Below are 22,391 nucleotides of genomic sequence, written 5' to 3'. Positions count from 1 at the left end.
CTCCCGAGACATTCCGATCAGACTCGGTATCCCGGTTCTACAAGACACTTCAACAAGTTAAAACAAATCCAGCAACACCGCCTGAATGTGCCGACAAATCCCGATAGGAGCTGCACATATCTCATTCTCAGGGCACACTCAGATGAGCCAGACATCGGGTAGGCCAGCCCAGAGTTGCCCCTGGTAGCCCCGGACATCGCTCGGTTGGACCAACACTCAGAGGAGCACTGGCCCGGGGGGGTTTAAAATAAGATGACCCTCGGGCTCCGGAAACCCAAGGGAAAAAGAGGCTAGGTGGAAAATGGTAAAACCAAGGTTGGGCATTGCTGGAAGAGTTTTATTCAAGGCAAACTATCAAGGGGTTCCCATTATTACCCAACCGCGTAAGGAACGCAAAATCCGGGAACATAACACCAATATGACGGAAACTAGGGCGGCAAGAGTGGAACAAAACACTAGGCGAGAGGCCGAGCCTTCCACCCTTTACCAAATATATAGATGCATTAAGATAACAAGATAATATAGTGATATCCCAACAAGTAAATAATGTTCCAACAAGGAACGGTCTCCGATCTTCACCTGCAACTAGCAAAGCTATAAGAGGGGCTGAGCAAAGCGGTAACATAGCCAATCAACGGTTTGCTAGGACATGGTGGTTAGAGGTTTGACATGGCAATTTGGGAGGCATGATAAGCAAGTGGTAGGCATCGTAGCATAGGCATAGCAAAAGAGAGAGCATCTAGCAAAGCAAGGATAGAAGTGATTTCGAGGGTATGATCATCTTGCGTGCAAAGTTGTCAGAGTTGACTGGATCCTCGAAAGCAAACTCAACGGGCTCCTCGTTAGCGAACTCGTCTCCCGGCTCTACCCAAACAAGACAAACAAGCAAGAGGAACACAATCAACCACGTGCAAAGCTCAAACAACATGATGCAAACATGGTATGCTATGCGGGATGCGATATGTGATGCATATGCAAGATTTGGCAAGGAATGAATGAACCTGGCCTCAACTTAGAAATCCAAGTGTTCCACTGGAAAGGTGACGTGATTTCGGTTGAAATCGATATAAAGATCGCTAAAATCGGATGCACGGTTTAGAAATGGCAAGCAAAACAAATATGGCACCGGTCTGCGATAAACAGCAAGTAGTCATCTAAATGCAACAAGACAAACATGCTACAACACTCAAACATGGCAACAAAATACATGAAAGGTATCCATTCATGATGTTTAACAAAAGATGAACACTGAGCTACGGCCAATTCATCCATTAACAGGTTCACAAAGCATGGCAAAAGTGCAATTGGTAAACAGATTTCAGACTTAGTGAAATTAACACTTGTCTAGGATTTCAGATCAGGTAGCACACTTTGGAGCAAGAAAACTATATGCTACAGGAACTTAACATGGCAAATAAAAGCATGGCATGGAGCTACTCAAAGAGCTTAACAAAAGTCCCTTAGTGACCTTGAGCCAAAAGGGATCAGAAAATACAATTGCAAGCATGTGAACATGGCAAAAACATAAACAGATCACAGACTTAGAGAAAAACTGGAGCATGCAAATATCTTAGCGAGTAGGCATGTTTACGAGCATGATGCACTCAGTACAGAGCAAGGCATGACAAACTAAGCATACAACCATCAAGAATACACATTATAAAAGCTAGACATGGCAAGAACAACAACATAGCATGCACGGATCAATTACAATATCCTCGGCAAAATCGCTAACAAGTAGACAATCTGCCCAGATTCACGAAATAGCAAAAGTAGAGCTTGATTGAGTCAAGCTAGGTTGCTCCAAAATTGCAAACAAAGACATGGATGCATAGAGCACTACAAGATTAACAAATCATCCTTACTGATCATCCTCAAAAGAGGCACGGATCACTAGGAAACAACATGAACATATGACATATTGATAAAAACAGTCCAAGGACTTAGTGGAATTGCGAAGTCCCTGAAATCAGCATTAACGAATGCACCACTTTGCAAGCTTGTGCTAGTCACCACACACATCACAAAAATACATGGATTGCACCTCTGGAAAGATGGCAAAGCATATAACAAAACATATGTAGAGCTCAGGGGCATATCATGCACACTATAATCATGGAAAAAATGACAAATAACTATTTGGAGCAGCAGATCTGACAATTATCTCAAATAGCACTCTTCCAACCGCATTTCGGGCATCAAGATGAGCTCAAATGAAAATGATGAAATGAGATGAAATGATGTACTCTCTGAGATGAACATTTTGATATGCTACATGCCCAAAATGGATCTACGGATGCAAAGTTACGACACGATGAACATGGCAAAATAATTAGGGTTTCGGGAGGAAAGTCGACCGTCCGGATCTGGATCGGGAAACACTGTTCACGCGCGGGAACCGAGGAACATCGGAGTTGGAGCTTGAGGTCGCCGGATCTTGCGAGGGAGGTCGCCGGAGAGGGCCGGGTCGCCGGATCCGGCCGGCGGAGGAGGCGCGGACGACGAGGAGGAAGTTGCGGGGCGGCGCGGGGCCGGACCAGTGAGCTCGGGTGGCGGCGAGCTCCCGTCGGCGAGGACTCTGGCGATGGCGTGCGGCGGGGCTGGACCGGCTCGGTCGCCGGAGCGGGTGAAGGCGGCGGCGGGGCGAAGGCGCGAGCGGCGCCGTGGATCCGGGCCGCGGGGGCCGGCGACGGGCTCCCCGGGCTGCGCGGTGGAGGAGGTGGCCGACCACTCGGACAACGACACGTGGTGGCGGCGGCGCGGGTCGAACAATGTCCGGCCTGCAAGATTTCGTCCGGCGGCGGCGGGGAAAAATGGATCTAGGGTTTCCGGGAGAGGGGAACCGAGAATTTCGGAGGGGGGGTGTATTTATAGGCATAGAGGGAGCTAGGAGTGTACAAATGAGGTGCGGTTTTCTGCCACGCGATCGTGATCGAACGCTCTAGATGATGGAGAGGGTTTTGGTGGGTTTTGGACCAAATTGGAGGGGTGTTGGGCTGCAACACACACGAGGCCTTTTTGGTCCCTCGGTTAACCGTTGGAGCATCAAACGAAGTTCAAATGGTACGAAACTTGATAGGCGGTCTACCGGTAGTAAACCAAGGCCGCTTGGCAAGTCTCGGTCCAATTCGGAAATATTCAATCCCCAAAGACGGGAAGAAGGTAGAAATGACCACCGGAGGAGAACGGAGCGCCGGAATGCAAAACGGACAACGGGGAAAATGCTCGGATGCATGAGACGAACACGTATGCAAATGCAATGCACATGATGACATGATATGAGATGCATGACAACGACAACAACACACAGAGACAAAAACTCGAACCCAAGAAAACAAAATAACTTAACGCCGGAAACGGCAAGAGTTGGATTACATATTGGGTAAATCATATCCGGGGTGTTACAACACTCCACCACTACGAAAGGATCTTGTCCCGAGATCTAGGACTGGAAGTACGCCGGGTACTTAGAACGGAGGTGATCCTCGCGTTCCCAGGTGGCTTCACGGTCGGAATGGTGTGACCACTTGACTTTGAGGAATTTGATTGACTTATTGCGAGTCTTGCGTTCAGTCTCTTCAAGAATAGCAACGGGGTGCTCACGATAAGAGAGATCTTCTTGGAGATCAATGTCTTCGAAGTTGATGGTGCGTTCAGGAGTCTTGAAGCACTTGCGGAGCTGAGAGACATGGAACACGTCATGCACATTTTTAAAGTTTGAAGGAAGCTCGAGTTGATAGGCGAGATCGCCTCTCTTGCTGATGATCTTGAAAGGTCCCACGTATCTAGGGGCAAGCTTCCCTTTGATACCGAAGTGACGAGTACCTTTCATTGGAGAGACGCGGAGGTAAACATGATCTCTGATCTCGAAAGTCAAATCACACTGCTTACTATCATAGTAGCTCTTCTGGCGCGACTGCGCTGCTTTGAGGTTTTCTCGAATGACTTTGCACATTTCCTCTGCCTCTGTGATTAAGTCATTTCCCAAAAGTTGACGTTCATCGGTTTCAGACCAGTTGAGAGGGGTACGGCACTTCCTGCTATACAGAATTTCGAATGGGGCCTTGCCCGAACTTGCTTGAAAACTGTTGTTGTAGGAGAATTTAGCATATGGAAGACAATCTTCCCACTTCATGCCGAAGGAGACCACACAAGCCCTGAGCATATCTTCAAGAATCTAATTGACACGCTCGACTTGACCGCTAGTTTGAGGATGGAAAGCTGTGCTGAAGTGGATGTTGGTGCCCATGGCCTTCTCAAAAGAATCCCAAAACTTGGAGGTAAAGATGCTGCCACGGTCTGAAGAGATCACCTGTGGAATACCATGCAGCGAGACAATTCGAGAGGTATAGAGCTCCGCCAATTGAGCTGCAGTGATTGACTCTTTGATAGGAAGAAAGTGAGCCACTTCAGTGAGTTCGTCGATGACAATGAATATAGCATCATTGCCACGCTTGGACTTTGGAAACCCAGTCACAAATTCCATCTCAATGTGGTCGAACTTCCATTCTAGAATGGCAAGAGGTTGGAGGAGACCAGCTGGCCTTTGGTGTTCTGCCTTCACTCTTCTGCAGACATCACATTCATTCACGAACTAAGCAATCTCGCGCTTCATTCGAGTCCACCAATAAGCCTGCTTGAGGTCCTGATACATCTTCGTGCTCCCAGGGTGGATGGAGAGGAGTGAATTGTGAGCCTCGTTCATGATAACCTTACGAAGATCACCTTTGAGCACAACAATACGATCCTCGAAGAAGAGAGTATCCTTGTCATCAAGGCGGTAGCACTTGTACTTGGGTTGACTCTTGGCAATCCCAATCTTCACCTTTTTCACCATAGCATCAAGAAGCTGGGCTTGGCGAATCTGGTCTTCCAAGGTAGGAGAGACTTGAAGGTTGGCGAGGAAACCTTGAGGAACAACTTGCATATTGAGTTTGCGGAAAGCTTCACAAAGCTCGGTTTGATATGGCTTGAGAATCAGACTATTGCAATAAGCCTTCCTACTCAATGCGTCAGCAATCACATTGGCCTTGCCTGGAGTATACTCGATACTTGGATTATACTCTTGAATCATTTCGACCCATCGAGTCTGCCTGAGGTTGAGATTAGGATGAGTGAAGATGTACTTGAGACTCTTGTGGTCAGTGAAGATGTCCACTTTTCTTCCCAATAAGAGATGTCTCCAACTCAAAAGAGCATGCACAACTGCCGCCAACTCGAGTTCATGAGTGGGGTAGTTCTTCTCGTTGGGCTTCAACTGGCGAGAGTTATAAGCCACAACTTTCTTCTCTTGCATCAACACTGCACCAAGACCTTGGAGAGAGGCATCGCAGAATACCTCGAATGGTTTGGATTCATCAGGAGGAGTCAGAACTGGAGCAGTGACCAATTTCTCTTTCAAAGTGTTGAAAGCGATGTCACATTCTGGAGACCAAACGTACTTGACGTGCTTCTGGAGAAGATTTGAGAGAGTCTTTGCGATCTTTGAAAAGTTCTCAACAAACCTTCGACAGTAGCTTGCGAGGCCGAGGAAGCTACGGAGTTGCTTCACGTTCTGCGGTGGTTCCCAATTCACAATTGCAGACACCTTCTCAGGATTCACCACAATGCCCTTGGCAGAGATGATATGTCCAAGATAAAGAACCTCATCGAGCCAAAACTCGCACTTTGAGAACTTGGCGTAGAACTGGTGTTCCCTGAGCTTATCGAGTACCAAACGCAAGTGCTTGGCGTGATCTTCCTTGTTCTTTGAAAAGACCAGAATGTCGTCGAGATAGACCAAAACAAAGTCATTTGTGTAGGCGTTGAAGATGAAGTTCATCATGCGAGAGAAAGTCGAAGGAGCGTTGACGAGGCCAAAAGACATGACAGTGTATTCATATGAACCATAGCTTGTCCTGAAAGCCGTCTTGGGAATATCTTGCTCACGGATTCGAATCTGGTGATAACCCATATGGAGATCAAGCTTGGAGAATACTTGGGCACCTTTGAGTTGTTCGAACAGCTCGTTGATGTTGGGAAGTGGGTACTTGTTCTTGATAGTCTTCTTGTTCAATGGACGGTAGTCAACACAAAGTCGGTCCGTTCCATCCTTCTTCTTCACAAAGAGTACACCACAACCCCACGGAGAGGAACTAGGTCGGATGAGACCCATTCGCTCTTGAATATCGAGTTGCTTCTTCAGCTCCTTCAACTCTTCAGGTCCGAGCTTGTAAGGACGCTTGCACACTGGTTCCGTGCCAGGCTCAAGATCGATGACGAATTCAACTGGCCGGTGCGGAGGCATTCCTGGAAGCTCTTCTGGAAAGACGTCTTGATATTCGCAAACGACTGGAATTTGAGAGATGGCATCTAGTTCACCCTTCTCATTGAGAGAAAACAGACGGATTGTATCATCACGAGCGGCAAAGACAATTACATCCTTAGACCAATGAGTCAATTGAATTTTCCTGGCTGCACAATCAAGATGCGCCTAGTGCTTAGAAAGCCAATCCATTCCGAGAATAAGATCAATATCCGAGTTGCCAAGAACCACCGGAGAAGAAAGAAACTTGTAGTCGCCCAACGTGATAGTAACATCCAGGGCCATAGCGCTTGCATTCATGAATTTACCCGGAGAAACAACGGATAACTAACTAGGCAAATCTTGTAAAGGCAACTCATGCTTAGAAACAAATGGTCTCAAGATGAAACAATGCGATGCACCAGTGTCAACTTTTGCAGGAATATCGTTAACAGGAAGGTTACCCATGATGACATCTGACGAGTCCTCTGCCTGAGCTGCATTCATCAAGTTGACCTTGGCGGACTTGGGGTTATGCTTGACCATAGCTATACTTGCCGATCTCACAGGAGGAGGAGGGAGACGCCTCTGATTGAAGCACTTGTTGGCATAGTGACCCTTCTGTTGGCACTTGTTGCACGTGACCTCTGAAAGCAGACGGTGATACGGAGCACTCGATCATGGAGCTTGAGACGAAGTCTTGTTCTGAAAGCTAGGGTTGGGTGGGTGGGAAGATCCACTGCCACCTTTGCTCTTCTGATACGGCTGCCGGAACGGAGGAGGAGGAAGCCAATACTTCTGCTGCTTGGCCACTTGAGTAGAGGAAGAAGGAGTAGCATCTCTGACTCGCTTCTTGGAAGCATCACACTTTAGTTGGGCAGCCTCTTGCTTCAATGCCATGTTGTAGAACTCATCGTACCTCAAGGGCTCAAAGAGAACAAGAGCTAGCTGGATTTCTTCTCTGAGACCACCCCTGAACTGGTATATCATACTCTTCTCGTCAGGGACGTCCTGCTTAGCAAAGTGGGCGAGCTTCTGAAACAACTTGTTGTAGTCATAGACAGATAAAGAGCCTTGCTTCAGGTTGCGGAATTCCTCACGCTTGCTTTCAACCACGCTCTGGGAATATGATGAGCTTTGAAGTCTTGACGGAATTCATCCCAGGTAATCACACGGCCTCCTCTGGAATCCTTGTACTGCTGGAACTATTCTGCAGCTTGGTCTTTGAGTTGGAAGGAAGCAAACTTGACAAAGTCCTCAGGCCTCATGTTACTGCACTTGAAATGCTTGCACAAGTCCATGAGCCAATCATCAGCATCAGTTGCCTCAACACAATTGCTGAAGGTCTTTGGCTGGTTAGCAAGGAACTGGTTGAGTGTAGCAAAGTGATTCTGATTGTTGCCTTGGTTGCCTTGGTTGCCTTGGTTGCGCTCTTGAAGAATTTGCATGATCAACTGCGTGTTTGCATTGGTAGCGGCCATCAGAGCTTGCCATGCCTCCGGAGGAGGGGGAGGTGGTGGCGGATCCTGATTCTGATTCTGATTGTTGCTCTTAGCGGGATCCATCCTGAAGAGGGTGACATCCGTTAGCACATTGACAGATAAAATTGAGGCTGAATCAAGCGGGATGAAATTGCAACATATAGTCTTCACATCCGAACATAAGAACGAATGCACTCCACTAGAAATGGTCACATATCCATAAATGGAGAAGCCACTTAGAATTTAGGTAGAGGAATAAATCAACAAGGTACGGATCAAGAACGAATACTCGGTAAGAAATCCCAATCTCAAACCAAATATCCGTGGAAGAAGAACTAGAGCTACAGGAATTCCCACCTATAAAACTCCCGAACCTTTCCGGTTATGCAATCAGGTGTTGGGGATACAGGGGAAGCATAATATCTCACCCAAATCTAGCAAATCCTACATCCAGCTGTATCCATCCTTCAACACATAACCGAGAAAAACTTCGGAAACCATCTACCTTAACCTTCGAAAAGCATCCGTTATACAAGTTATGGCAATACTCCCGAACTCCTGCCCCAGTACTGGGTGGCGTCGAGGTTATCTCACCAACAACTGCATAAAAGAGATTTTCGATGTCGGCAAACTAAACTCAGGTATTCCAGAACTGCAACGATAAAATTGTGACGACAATACCTCGGAGCTCAACTCCCCGGGACACTGCCACAACCCCTAAATGACAGGAGGCACCAAGAACAATGTTCTCGTCACAAAACCATCGGAACGATTCCAAGATACCCGCGTGATCCTAAATTTTTTTTGTGAAATTTGAGAAGAGAAGAGTCAAAACTCTACGTCAGGATGCCTTACCAGAGCGATGAAGGGACTGGGGAGTAAAAAGAATTCCTAAACTCTTCGATATATAATTCCTAAATGACTCAAAACATTTTTCTAGACTCAACAACGGCTGCTAAAAACGATCAAGCAGTGGGGGCTCCTAAGGTCGGGGAAGGCTTTGATTACCAACTTGTAACGCCCTCGATGCGGCTATATCTCCTACGTGTCGAAGCACGACTTAGAGGCATAACCGCATTGAAAGCAATGTCGCAAGTAAGGCAATCTTCACAACATCCCATGTAAATAGATAATAAGAGGGGAAGGTAGATAGTTGGCTTACACTCGCCACGTCAAACAAAGTACATAAATATCATTACATCACCCAATCACTCATGGCCCGACTACGGTGCCAAAATAAAAGATCAACCCAACATGCGACACGGTCCCGATCGCCCCAACTTGGCACCACTACTGATCATCAGGGAAAGACACATAGTAACGATGGGAAGCTTCATCGAACTCCCACTTGAGCTCAAGCGCATCATCTGGAACGGAGTCATCAGGCCCTGCATCTGGTTTGGAAGTAATCTGTGAGCCATAGGGACTCAGCAATCTCCCACCCTTGCGATCAAGACTATTTAAGCTTATAGGTAAGGCAAGGTACTATGTGGAGCTGCAGCAAGCGACTAGCATATATGGTGGCTAACCTGTTCGCAAAAGAGAGCGAGGAGAGAAGGCAAAGCGCGAACGAATAACTAGAGAACAACCTGCGGCAAGCATTACTCCAACACCGTGTTCACTTCCCGGACTCCGCCGAGAAGAGACCATCACGGTAACTCACACCGTTGATTCATTTTAATTAAGTTAAAGTTCAAGTTATCTACAACCGGACATTAACAAATTCCCATCTGCCCATAACCGCAGGCACGGCTTCCAAAAGTTCAAATCACTGTAGGGGAGTCCCAACTTAGCCCATGACAAGCTCTCATGGTCAACGAAGGATATACCTTCTCCCGAGACATTCCGATCAGACTCGGTATCCCGGTTCTATAAGACACTTCGACAAGTTAAAACAAATCCAACAACAGTGCCGAATGTGCCGACAAATCCCGATAGGAGCTGCACATATCTCATTCTCAGGGCACACTCAGATGATCCAGATGTCAGGTAGGCCAGCCCAGAGTTGCCCCTGGTAGCCCCGGACATCGCTCGATTGGACCAACACTTAGAGGAGCACTGGCCCGGGGGGGTTTAAAATAAGATGACCCTCGGGCTCCGGAAACCCAAGGGAAAAAGAGGCTAGGTGGCAAATGGTAAAACCAAGGTTGGGCATTGCTGGAAGAGTTTTATTCAAGGCGAACTGTCAAGGGGTTCCCATTATTACCCAACCGCGTAAGGAACGCAAAATCCGGGAACATAACACCAATATGACGGAAACTAGGGCGGCAAGAGTGGAACAAAACACTAGGCGAGAGGCCGAGCCTTCCACCCTTTACCAAATATATAGATGCATTAAGATAACAAGATAATATAGTGATATCCCAACAAGTAAATAATGTTCCAACAAGGAACGGTCTCCGATCTTCACCTGCAACTAGCAACGCTATAAGAGGGGCTGAGCAAAGCGGTAACATAGCCAATCAACGGTTTGCTAGGACATGGTGGGTTAGAGGTTTGACATGGCAATTTGGGAGGCATGATAAGCAAGTGGTAGGCATCGTAGCATAGGCATATCAAAAGAGCGAGCATCTAGCAAAGCAAGGATAGAAGTGATTTCGAGGGTATGATCATCTTGCCTGCAAAGTTGTCAGAGTTGACTGGATCCTCGAAAGCAAACTCAACGGGCTCCTCGTTAGCGAAATTGTCTCCCGGCTCTATCCAAACAAGACAAACAAGCAAGAGGAACACAATCAACCACGTGCAAACCTCAAACAACATGATGCAAACATGGTATGCTATGCGAGATGCGATATGTGATGCATATGCAAGATTTGGCAAGGAATGAATGAAGCTGGCCTCAAATTGGAAATCCAAGTGTGCCACTGGAAAGGTGAGGTGATTTCGGTTGAAATCGATATAAAGATCGCCGGAATCGGATGCACGGTTTAGAAATGGCAGGCAAAACAAATATGGCACTAGTCTGCGATAAACAGCAAGTAGCTATCTAAATGCAACAAGACAAACATGCTACAACACTCAAACATGGCAACAAAATACATGGCAGGGATCCATTCATGATGCTTAACAAAAGATGAACACTGAGCTACGGCCAATTCATCCATTAACAGGTTCAAAACGCATGGCAAAAGTGCAATTGGTAAACAGATTTCAGACTTAGTGAAATTAACACTTGTCTGGGATTTCAGATCAGGTAGCACACTTTGGAGCAAGAAAACTATATGCTACAGGAACTTAACATGGCAAAGCAAAGCATGGAATGGAGCTACTCAAAGAGTTTAACAAAAGTCCCTTAGTGACCTTGAGCCAAAAGGGATCAGAAAATACAATTGCAAGCATGTGAACATGGCAAAAACATAAACAGATCACAGACTTAGAGAAAAACTAGAGCATGCAAATATCTTAGCGAGTAGGCATGTTTACGAGCTCGATGCACTCACTACAGAGCAAGGCATGACAAACTAAGCATACACCCATAAATAATACACATTATACAAGCTAGACATGGCAAGAACAACAACATAGCATGCACGGATCAATTACAACATCCTCGGCAAAATCGCTAACAAGTGGACAATCTGCCCAGATTCACGAAATAGCAAAAGTAGAGCTTGATTGACTCAAGCTAGGGTGCTCCATAATTGCAAACAAAGACATGGATGGATATAGCACTACAAGATTAACAAATAATCCTTACTCATCATCCTCAAAAGAGGCACGGATCACTAGAAAACAACATGAACATATGACATATTGATAAAAACAGTCCAAGGACTTGGTGGAATTGCTAAGTCCCTGAAATCAGCATTAACGAATGCACCACTTTGCAAGCTTGTGCTAGTCACCACACACATCACAAAAATACATGGATTGCACCTCTGGAAAGATGGTAAAGCATATAACAAAACATATGTAGAGCTCGGGGGCATATCATGCACACAATAATCATGGCAAAAATGACAAATAGCTATCTGGAGCAGCAGATCTGACAATTATCTCAAATAGCACTCTTCCAACCGCATTTCGGGCATCAAGATGAGCTCAAATGAAAATGATACAATGAGATGAAATGCTGTACTCTCTGAGACGAACATTTTGATATGCTACACGCCCAAAAGGATCTACGGATGCAAAGTTATGGCACGATGAACATGGCAAAATAATTAGGGTTTCGGGAGGAAAGTCAACCGTCCGGATCTGGATCTGGAAACACTGTTCACGCGCGGGAACCGAGGAACGCCGGAGTTGGAGCTTGAGGTCGCCGGATCTTGCGACGGAGGTCGCCGGAGAGGGCCGGGTCACCGGATCCGATCGGCGGAGGAGGCACGGACGACGACGAGGAAGACGTGGGGCGGCGCGGGGCCGGACCGGCGAGCTCGGGTGGCGGCGAGCTCGAGCCGGCGAGGACTCCGGCGATGGCATGCGGCGGGGCTGGACCGGCTCGGTCGCCGGAGCGGGTGAAGGCGGCGGCGGGGCGAAGGCGCGGGCGGCGCCGCGGATCCGGGCCGCGGGGGCCGGCGACGGGCTCCACGGGCCGCGCGGTGGAGGAGGCGGCCGACCACTCGGACGACGACACGTGGCAGCGGCGGCACGGGTCGGAAAATGTCCGGCCTGCGAGATTTCGTCCGGCGGCGGCGGGGAAAAATGGATCTAGGGTTTTCAAGAGAGGGGAACCGAGAATTTCGGAGGTGGGTGTATTTATAGGCATAGAGGGAGCTAGGAGTGTCCAAATGAGGTGCGGTTTTCGGCCACGCGATCATGATCGAACACTCTAGATGATGGAGAGGGTTTTCGTCGGTTTTGGGCCAAATTGGAGGGGTGTTGTGCTGCAACACACACGAGGCCTTTTCGGTCCCTCGGTTAATCGTTGGAGCATCAAACGAAGTCCAAATGGTACGAAACTTGACAGGCGGTCTACCGGTAGTAAACCAAGGCCGCTTGGCAAGTCTCGGTCCAATCCGGAAATGTTCAATCCCCAAACACGGGAAGAAGGTAGAAATGACCACCGGAGGAGAACGGAGCGCCGGAATGCAAAACGGACAACGGGGAAAATGCTCGGATGCATCAGACGAACACGTATGCAAATGCAATGCACATAATGACATGATATGAGATGCATGACAACGACAACAACACACAGAGACAAAAACCCGAACCCGAGAAAATAAAACAACTTAACGCCGGAAATGGCAAGAGTTGGATTACATATTGGGTAAATCATATCCGGGGTGTTACAGCTTCATCCCAAGATGCCGCCGAATCAAGATAAGACTAGTAATGTCAAGTAAATTGACAAAATCGACACCCACAACAACTTGTGTTCTACTCGTGCATAGAAACTACGCATAGACCTAGCTCATGATGCCACTGTTCAGGATCGTAGCAGAAATTTAAAATTTTCTACGCATCACCAAGATCAATCTATGGAGTAATCTAGCAACGAGGGGAAGGAGAGTGCATCTACATACCCTTGTAGATTGCTAAGCGGAAGCGTTAAAGTGAACGGGGTTGATGGAGTCGTACTCGTCATGATCCAAATCACCGATGATCCTAGCGCCGAACGGACGGCACCTCTGCATTCAACACACGTACGGAATGGAGACGTCTCCCACGCCTTGATCCAGCAAGGAGGAGGGAGAGGTTGAGGAAGAGAGTCCAACAGCAGCACGACGGCGTGGTGGTGATGGATTGGCAGTTCCCCGGCAGGGCTTCGCCAAGCTCAGGCGGAGGAGGAGAGGTATTGGAGGGGAGGGGCTGCGCCAGGTTCAAGGGTGTGGCCGCCCTCCCACCCCTCCACTATTTATAGGTGGGGAGAGAGGGGGGCGGCCCCCCTAGATCCCATCTAGGGTTGGGGGCGGCGGCCAAGGAGGGGAGGAGTGCCTCCCAAGTCAAGTGGAGGCCCTCCCCCTTAGGGTTTCCCCTCTCCCATGCGCATGGGCCTTGGGGGGGCTGGTGCCCTTGGCCCATTAAGGTTAGGGCGCCCCCCTACAGCCCATGCTGCTGTATTGGATGTGGTTGAACATTTTCCGGACCTCCGGACCCCTCCGGAATCCTCCGGAACCTTCCGAAAGCTTCCCGGTACAATACCGGAAAAAACCGAACTTTTCCCAGAACCCGAACAACAACTTTCCATATATAAATCATTACCTCCGGACCATTTCGGAACTCCTCGTGATGTCCGGGATCTCATCCGGGACTCCGAACAACATTCGGTAATCACATACAAGTCTTCCTAATAACCCTAGCGTCATCGAACCTTAAGTGTGTAGACCCTACGGGTTCGGGAACCATGCAGACATGACCGAGACAACTCTCCGGCCAATGACCAACAGCGGGATCTGGATACCCATGTTGGCTCCCACATGTTTCACGATGATCTCATCGGATGAACCATGATGTCGAGGATTCAATGAATCTCGTATTCAATTCCCTTTGTCTATCGGTACGAATACTTGCCCGAGATTCGATCGTTGGTATCCCCATACCTTGTTCAATCTCGTTACCGACAAGTCTCTTTACTTGTTCCGTAACACATCATCCCGTGATCAACTCCTTGGTCACATTGTGCACATTATGATGATGTCCTACCGAGTGGGCCCAGAGATACCTCTCCATTTACACGGAGTGACAAATCCCAGTCTCGATTCGTGCCAACCCAACAGACACTTTCGGAGATACCTGTAGTGAACCTTTATAGCCACCCAGTTACGTTGTGACGTTTGGTACACCCATAGCATTCCTACGGTATCCGGGAGTTTCACAATCTCATGGTCTAAGGAAATGATACTTGACATTAGAAAAGCTTTAGCATACGAACTACACGATCTTTGTGCTAGGCGTAGGATTGGGTCTTGTCCATCACATCATTCTCCTAATGATGTTATCCTGTTATCAATGACATCCAATGTCCATGGTCAGGAAACCGTAACCATCTATTGATCAACGAGCTAGTCAACTAGAGGCTTACTAGGGACATGGTGTTGTCTATGTATCCACACATGTATCTGAGTTTCCTATCAATACAATTCTAGCATGGATAATAAACGATTATCATGAACAATGAAATATAATAATAACCAATTTATTATTTCCTCTAGGGCATATTTCCAACATCCGTTCCGGTGAATTTCAGGCGCTCGATATATCCAATTTTTAGCAAAGGTCATGCCGAAATTTCTCGTGAATAAAGGCATGATTTGTGCTACATAGTTGGCATATCGAGTGCTGGCACATAGATTTCTTTTTTATGTCATTTCTCATTTATTCATACTTTTAGAAATAAATGAGGACACTTAATCATAGGAAACGTGTCGAACAACGAAGAAACTAGGCCTTCTGACCAAGATGCATACGAGATGGATTATCAGGGTGAACAAGACTACCTCGACTTTTTGACTGCTAAGCAAGGTTTGCAGGTCCGCCTCGATGATGGTACTGACGCCGACATCGACACCGATGGCGCCGGCACCGATGGCGGAACCGAGACCGGTGGGGAAGGTACCGGCGCCAATGCCGCTACCGAAAATAGGAAGCATAAGAAGCAGAGGATACGAAAACCTAACAAACTAGGGATTGGACGACTTGTGATCACAAAGATGGCACCTGGCAAGTTTGAGCCGTTAGAGCTGGAAGAACCTCGCAAGTGCTATGGTAACCAAGTAGGATGCATCCTACGGGAATGCGCAAGCATCAACGATGATGACTTAAGGAGTAAAGAACATTTGACGCAGTTGCTCCTAACGAAGTTGCACAAGAGATTCAAGTTCCCCGACCGGGATGATAACATAGAACAACCGTGGGATGATTCGAAGATGAAAAAGATTAACAATCATGCCATGGGCATGTTCAGCAATGATTTGGCCTCCTAGAAAGGGAGGGTGAGACGAGCTATTGAGGCTGAGGAACCCCTGTCCAAGATTCTGGAGGAAAATCCGACACTTACGGAAGAGGAGTTCGAAAAGTTCAAGGACACTTGCGCTACCAAGGACGCCAAGGCTAAGGCTGAGAAATTCAAGAGCCTTCAGCAAAGGAACACGGGGAAGAATCGCCTCGGAAGCCGTGGCTACCTCAGTAAAAGGCCCATATGGGATAAGGAGGACGCGAAACGTGAAGCCGCGGGTCTCCCAGACCCCTTCGCGAAGTTCACCAACCCCTTGGAGCGTGACTTCATCAGGGCCCGCTACAAGTGGGACAAGGAGAAAAAGGTTTTTTACACGGACCAGATCACGAGGAAATTGATTAGACTACTAGAGAAGCAACACCAGCTTGCAGCCGAAAGCCCTACTTCTCCGATGAGGCCCAAGTGGGACACCCCTCTCAACCGGGCCTTGAACGAACTTAAGGGACTCCCTTTGGGCCAGCAGCCGCAATATGGTCGTGTGCACGGCGCTGGAGACGGTGCCACGTGGAAGGTGTTTTACAACGTGAAAGGTGCGGCCATGTTCCATCTCACGGGCGAGCCGATGCTATCGCCGAAACCGCTGGAGGCACTATCAGGGGATCTCAGGAGACTACACGACCATGTGCTGTCAACTGAGAAAAGCCTACTAGCCTCAAAGGATCCAGGATATCCGACATACGCGGCTCGTGTGCCTGAGGGAAAATGCTACGTCGAGACACGGCCTGCGGAGGTGTTCTTCCTGCGGTTTGACCATATCTTTGAGATGTTTCTGACAAGGCGGCTCGATTTTACAATCGTCCGCCTTTTTGCGCTACATATGAGCTCCGTCATGAGAGTGAAGAAGTCTCGCAAATCTGTGTGGCGGATCCGTACTACATGCACGAGTCTTTCTTGAGTCTCGGCAACTTTGAGTGTGAAACTGCTAGGGAGTACCTCCAAAACTTCATGGTACAGAATAAGGACCGGGAAATTGTCCTCGTGCCTTATCATCCAAAGTAAGTCAGTTCCGGACAACCCTCTCATACATTTCAATCATTCCTTCTCTCTCTATGGGGAATAATTTGAGGTGTCTTTTCCCCGCAGCACCGGGCGCGCCATCCTTATCGTTCTTTACCCGCAAGTCTCCCAAGCCGTGTATTTTGACCCTTCCAGAGACTACGAGAAAAAAGACTACACCCACATAATGAATATTCTAGATGATGCTCTCCAAGGCTTCAGCATTAGAGGTGGCCACATGCAGATCAGGAAACAAAGGAACAAGAAGATGGGTTCCGCGCATAAAACTAACTTCTCCTGCATCCATGTGCCAAACCAAGCAAGAAGGATGGATTCTACATCGTCCATCTCATGATTCAGTTCAACACGGATCACCAAAAGCTTCGCATGAGAAGCAGAAATGATGATCATATCCACAAGTGGCTAGAATCTCATGGAGAAGCGGATTATAAACTTAGAGATGACTTCTTTCGCATCCAAAGCAACATTGCGATGATCATCATGAAAGAAGTCGTCGATGAGAAGGGGATGTTCCACCACGGCCCTATATCGCGAGCTAACGTCCGAACTCGCATAGGCATGCAACGTCTAGACCTCACGCCGTTCAAGAAGCTAGGGTCCATCCTCGATGATATGGAAGGATGGAACTTCTAGCGATTTATGATGCCGATGATGATGATATGTGTCGGTTGAGCTTGTATACTTTTTGTAGCGATGAAACTTTGTGATGTCCACGGTCCCTGCCGAACTTGCGTAACGCTACTTTGTTAGTTTGCGTACGATGACCTACGTACCTCTAGTTAATTAATTTGCGTACTGTATGATGCATCTAGTTGCTAACCCTTTCTTTTTTGGTGTTGCTCTAGTATATTTTTTTGCATATATATGATTGTACATCCTCTTCATGAACATGCCTCTCTAACAGGTACCTAGTTTCTTGATGGCGAGATGGAAGTGCTATGTCGTGTACAAAGGGAAGGTTCCGGGGGTGTACAACGAGTGGCATCAGTGTCAGGCGCAAGTGAATGGGTTCTCGGGTGCCAGCCATAAAGGCTTCAAAAGCAGACAAGAAGGAGAAGCTAGTTACTTGAGGTTCACGCTAGCGCGAGAGAGGACTCGTAACCGCCACCTCATGTACTGCATAGTTCCGCTCTCACTCATAGTGATAGCTCTTCTCACGTATACCTTTGTTTAGATGGATGACGTTGTAGTTGCAAGTATTCGAGACTTGCATGTATCGCTATTTTTGAGATGATGACAAGATACCACTTTGTGTTGGATGATGATTATGATGAGACTATTTGTATGTATATGCTATGATTACATTTGTGGTATCGCAGGCATTTGTATGTGTATCATGATGACATTTGTATGTGCTAAAGATTCTTCTATAAAGCCTGTTCAAATACAAAACAAATACGCCGATTTTTTTTACTAAAATTAGCAGTAGCGAGTGGAGAAAAGTTAGCAGCAGCACGGTAGTAGCAGTAGTGCGTACAGGAGAAGCACGCTATAGCTATTAGCAGTAGCGAGCTTCCACTAGGAGCGCTGCTGCTACACTTGTGTAGCAGTAGCGCTTGTGAGCACGCGCTACTGCTACGTGTTAGCTGTAGCGCCTTATTAGTAGCGCCGGTACCCGCACTACTGATACACCTAAAACCCGCGCTGCTGCTAGCCTTTTCCCTAGTAGTGTAGGGGCATTAAACGATAGCGTTTGTTGGGAGGCAACCCAATTTTATTTTAGTTCCTTGCTTTTTGTTCCTGTTTAGTAATAAATAATTTATCTAGCCTCTGTTTAGATGTGGGTTTTATGCTTTTAATTAGTGTTTGTGCCAAGTAGAACCTTTGGGAAGACTTGGGGAAAGTCTTGTTGATCATGCTGTCAAAAACAGAAACTTTAGCGCTCGCGAGAATTGCTGCCATTTTTATTTGGAGAGTGCTATTTAGTTAATTATTTTTGCAGATGATTAATAGATAAATTACTCAGGTCCAGCAATTTATTTGAGAATTTTATGAGTTCCATAAGTATATGTTTGATTCAGATTACTACAGACTGTTCTGTTTTTGACAGATTCTGTTTTTCATGTGTTGTTTACTTATTTTGATGAATCTATGGCTAGTAAAAGAGTTTATAAACCATAGATAAGTTGTAATACAGTAGGTTTAACACCAATATAAATAAATAATGAGTTCATTATAGTACCTTGAAGTGGTGATTTATTTTCTTATACTAACGGAGCTGACGAGTTTTTTGTTAAGTTTTGTGTTGTGAAGTTTTCAAGTTTTGGGTAAAGATTCGATGGACTATGGAATAAGGAGTGGCAAGAGCCTAATATTGGGGATTCCCAAGGCACCCAAGGTAATATTCAAGGATAGCTAAGAGCCTAAGCTTGGGGATGCCCCGGAAGTCATCCCCTCTTTCGTCTTCGTTCATCGGTAACTTTACTTGGAGCTATATTTTTATTCGCCACATGATATGTGTTTTGCTTGGAACGTCAATTTATTTTGTTAGGATTTTCTTGCTGTTATTTAGAACAATGTTTTGCATCTTTTATTTCAATAAAAGTGGCATTGATAGCCTCTACTATGCCTATGTTACAAGTATACATGTTGCTGTTTGAAAACAGAAAGTTTACCCCTGTTGCAATAATTCCCTAGAAAATTCAGAATGTGATAAAATATTGAAACCTTTTGCATATTAAGATCTGATAAATTTACTACAGTGGGAATTTTATTTCATAATTTTTGGAGCTAGGGAAGTATGGATGTTGCAGAATTCTTTACAGACTATCCTGTTTAGGCAGATTGCTGTTATGTTTGCATTGTTTGCATATGGTTGCTTCTTTAATGATTCTATTTGAAGATAGGACTATTAAACATGCAGAGGTATTTAGTATGCAATTTTGAATAATAATTTTAGTGATTTGCTACAGTAGAGTATGATAAGGTTTTGGCAATGGTTTATACTAACTTATCTCACGAGTCCTTGTTGAGTTTTGTGTGGATGAAGCTTTTGAGATTTAGGGAGACCGTGATATGAGAGGAATTAAGGAGACACAAAAGCTCAAGCTTGGGGATGCCCAGGGCACCCCAAGATAATATTTCAAGAAGTCTCAAGCATCTAAGCTTGGGGATGCCCCGGTTGGCATCCCACCTTTCTTCTTCAACAACTATCGGTTAGTATCGGTTGATCCTAAGTTTTTGCTTATTCACATGATGTTTGCTATTCTTAGAATGTCATTTTATTTTGCTTTTCTTGCTGTTTGAATAGAATACCAAGATCTAAAATTATTAAATGTTAGAGAGTCTTCACATAGTTGCATAATTATTCGACTACTCATTGATCTTCACTTATATCTTTCGGAGTAGTTTGTCATTTACTCTAGTGCTTCACTTATATCTTTTAGAGCATGGTGGTAGTTTTATTTTGAAGAAATAGATGAACTCTCATGCTTCACTTATATTATTTTGAGAGTATTAAATAGCATGGTAATTTGCTTAAAATCCTAATATGCTAGGTATTCAAGAATAATAAAATTCTCTTATGAGTGTGTTGAATACTATGAGAAGTTTGATACTTGATAATTGTTTTGAGATATGGAGATGGGGATATTAGAGTCATGCTAGTTGAGTAGTTGTGAATTTGAGAAATACTTGTGGTGAAGTTTGTGATTCCCGTAGCATGCACGTATGGTGAACCGTTATGTTACGAAGTCGGAGCATGAGGTGTTTATTGATTGTCTTCCTTATGAGTGGCGGTCGGGGACGAGCAATGGCCTTTTCCTACCAATCTATCCCCCTAGGAGCATGCGCGTAATACTTTGCTTTGATAACTTGTAGATTTTTGCAATAAGTATATGAGTTCTTTATGACTAATGTTGAATCCATGGATTATACGCACTCTCACCCTTCCACCTTTGCTAGCCTCTCAAGTACCGCGCACCTTTCGCCGGTATCATACACCCACCATATACCTTCCCCAAAACAGCCACCATACCTACCTATTATGGCATTTCCATAACCATTCCGAGATATATTGCCATGCAACTTTCCACCATTCCGTTCATCATGACACATTCATCATTGTCATATTGCTTAGCATGATCATGTAATTGACATAGTATTTGTGGCAAAGCCACTGTTCATAATTCTTTCATACTTGTCACTCTTGATTCATCGCATATCCGGGTACACCGCCGGAGGCATTCATATAGAGTCATACTTTGTTCTAGTATCGAGTTGTATCATTGAGTTGTAAATAAATAGAAGTGTGATGATCATCATTCAATAGAGCATTGTCCCAAAAAAAGAGAAAGGCCATAAAAAAAGAAAGGCCAAATAAAAAAATAATAAGGGCCAAAAAAAAAGAAAGGCCAAATAAAAAAAATAAAAAAATAAAAGGGGCAATGCTACTATCCTTTTACCACACTTGTGCTTCAAAGTAGCACCATGATCTTCATGATAGAGAGTCTCCTATGTTGTCACTTTCATATACTAGTGGGAATCTTTCATTATAGAACTTGGCTTGTATATTCCAATGATGGGCTTCCTCAAAATGCCCTAGGTCTTCGTGAGCAAGCGAGTTGGATGCACACCCACTAGTTTCTTTTGTTGAGCTTTCATACATTTATAGCTCTAGTGCATCCGTTGCATGGCAATCCCTACTCACTCACATTGATATCTATTGATGGGCATCCCCATAGCCCATTGATACGCCTAGTTGATGTGAGACTGTCTTCTCCCTTTTTGTCTTCTCCACAACCACCATTCTATTCCACCTATAGTGCTACGTCCATGGCTCACGCTCATGTATTGCGTGAAGATTGAAAAAGTTTGAGAACATTAAAAGTATGAAACAATTGCTTGGCTTGTCATCGGGGTTGTGCATGATTTAAATATTTTGTGTGGTGAAGATGGAGCATAGCCAGACTATATAATTTTGTAGGGATAGCTTTCTTTGGCCATGTTATTTTGAGAAGACATAATTGCTTAGTTGGTATGCTTGAAGTATTATTATTTTCTATGTCAATATGAACTTTTGTCTTGAATCTTTCGAATCAGAATATTCATACCACAAGTAAGAGGAATTACATTGAAGTTATGCCAACTAGCATTCCACATCAAAAATTATCTTTTTTATCATTTACCTACTCGAGGACGAGCAGGAATTAAGCTTGGGGATGCTTGATACGTCTCCAGCGTATCTATAATTTTTGATTGCTCCATGCTATATTATCTACTGTTTTGGGCAATACTGGGCTTTACTTTCCACTTTTATATTATTTTTGGGACTAACCTATTAACCGGAGGCCCAGCCCAGATTTGCTGTTTTATGCCTATTTCAGTGTTTTGAAGAAAAGGAATATCAGATGGAGTCGAAACGGAACGAAATCAACTGGAGAAGTTATTTTTGGAAGGAAACACACCTGATGGACTTGGACCCCACATCAAGGAAGAAACGAGGTGCTCACGAGGGTGGGGGCGCGCGCCCCTAGGGCACGCCCCCCTGTCTCGTGGGACCCTCATGGCTCCCCTCACGTACCTCCTGCACCCATATATACCCACGTGACCTAAAACTTCCAGAACGCAAGATAGATCGGGAGTTCCGCCGCCAGAAGCCTCCGTAGCCACCAAAAGTCAATCGGGACGCTGTTCCGGCACCCTGCCGGAGGGGGGAACCCTCACCGGTGGCCATCTTCATCATCCTGGTGCTCTCCATGACGAGGAGGGA

This window comes from Triticum urartu, chromosome 7A, assembly GCF_056163025.1.
Source record: "Triticum urartu cultivar PI428250 chromosome 7A, HENAU_Tu73, whole genome shotgun sequence".
NCBI classification, from domain to species: Eukaryota; Viridiplantae; Streptophyta; class Magnoliopsida; order Poales; family Poaceae; genus Triticum; species Triticum urartu.
This window is presented reverse-complemented; position numbering follows the sequence as displayed.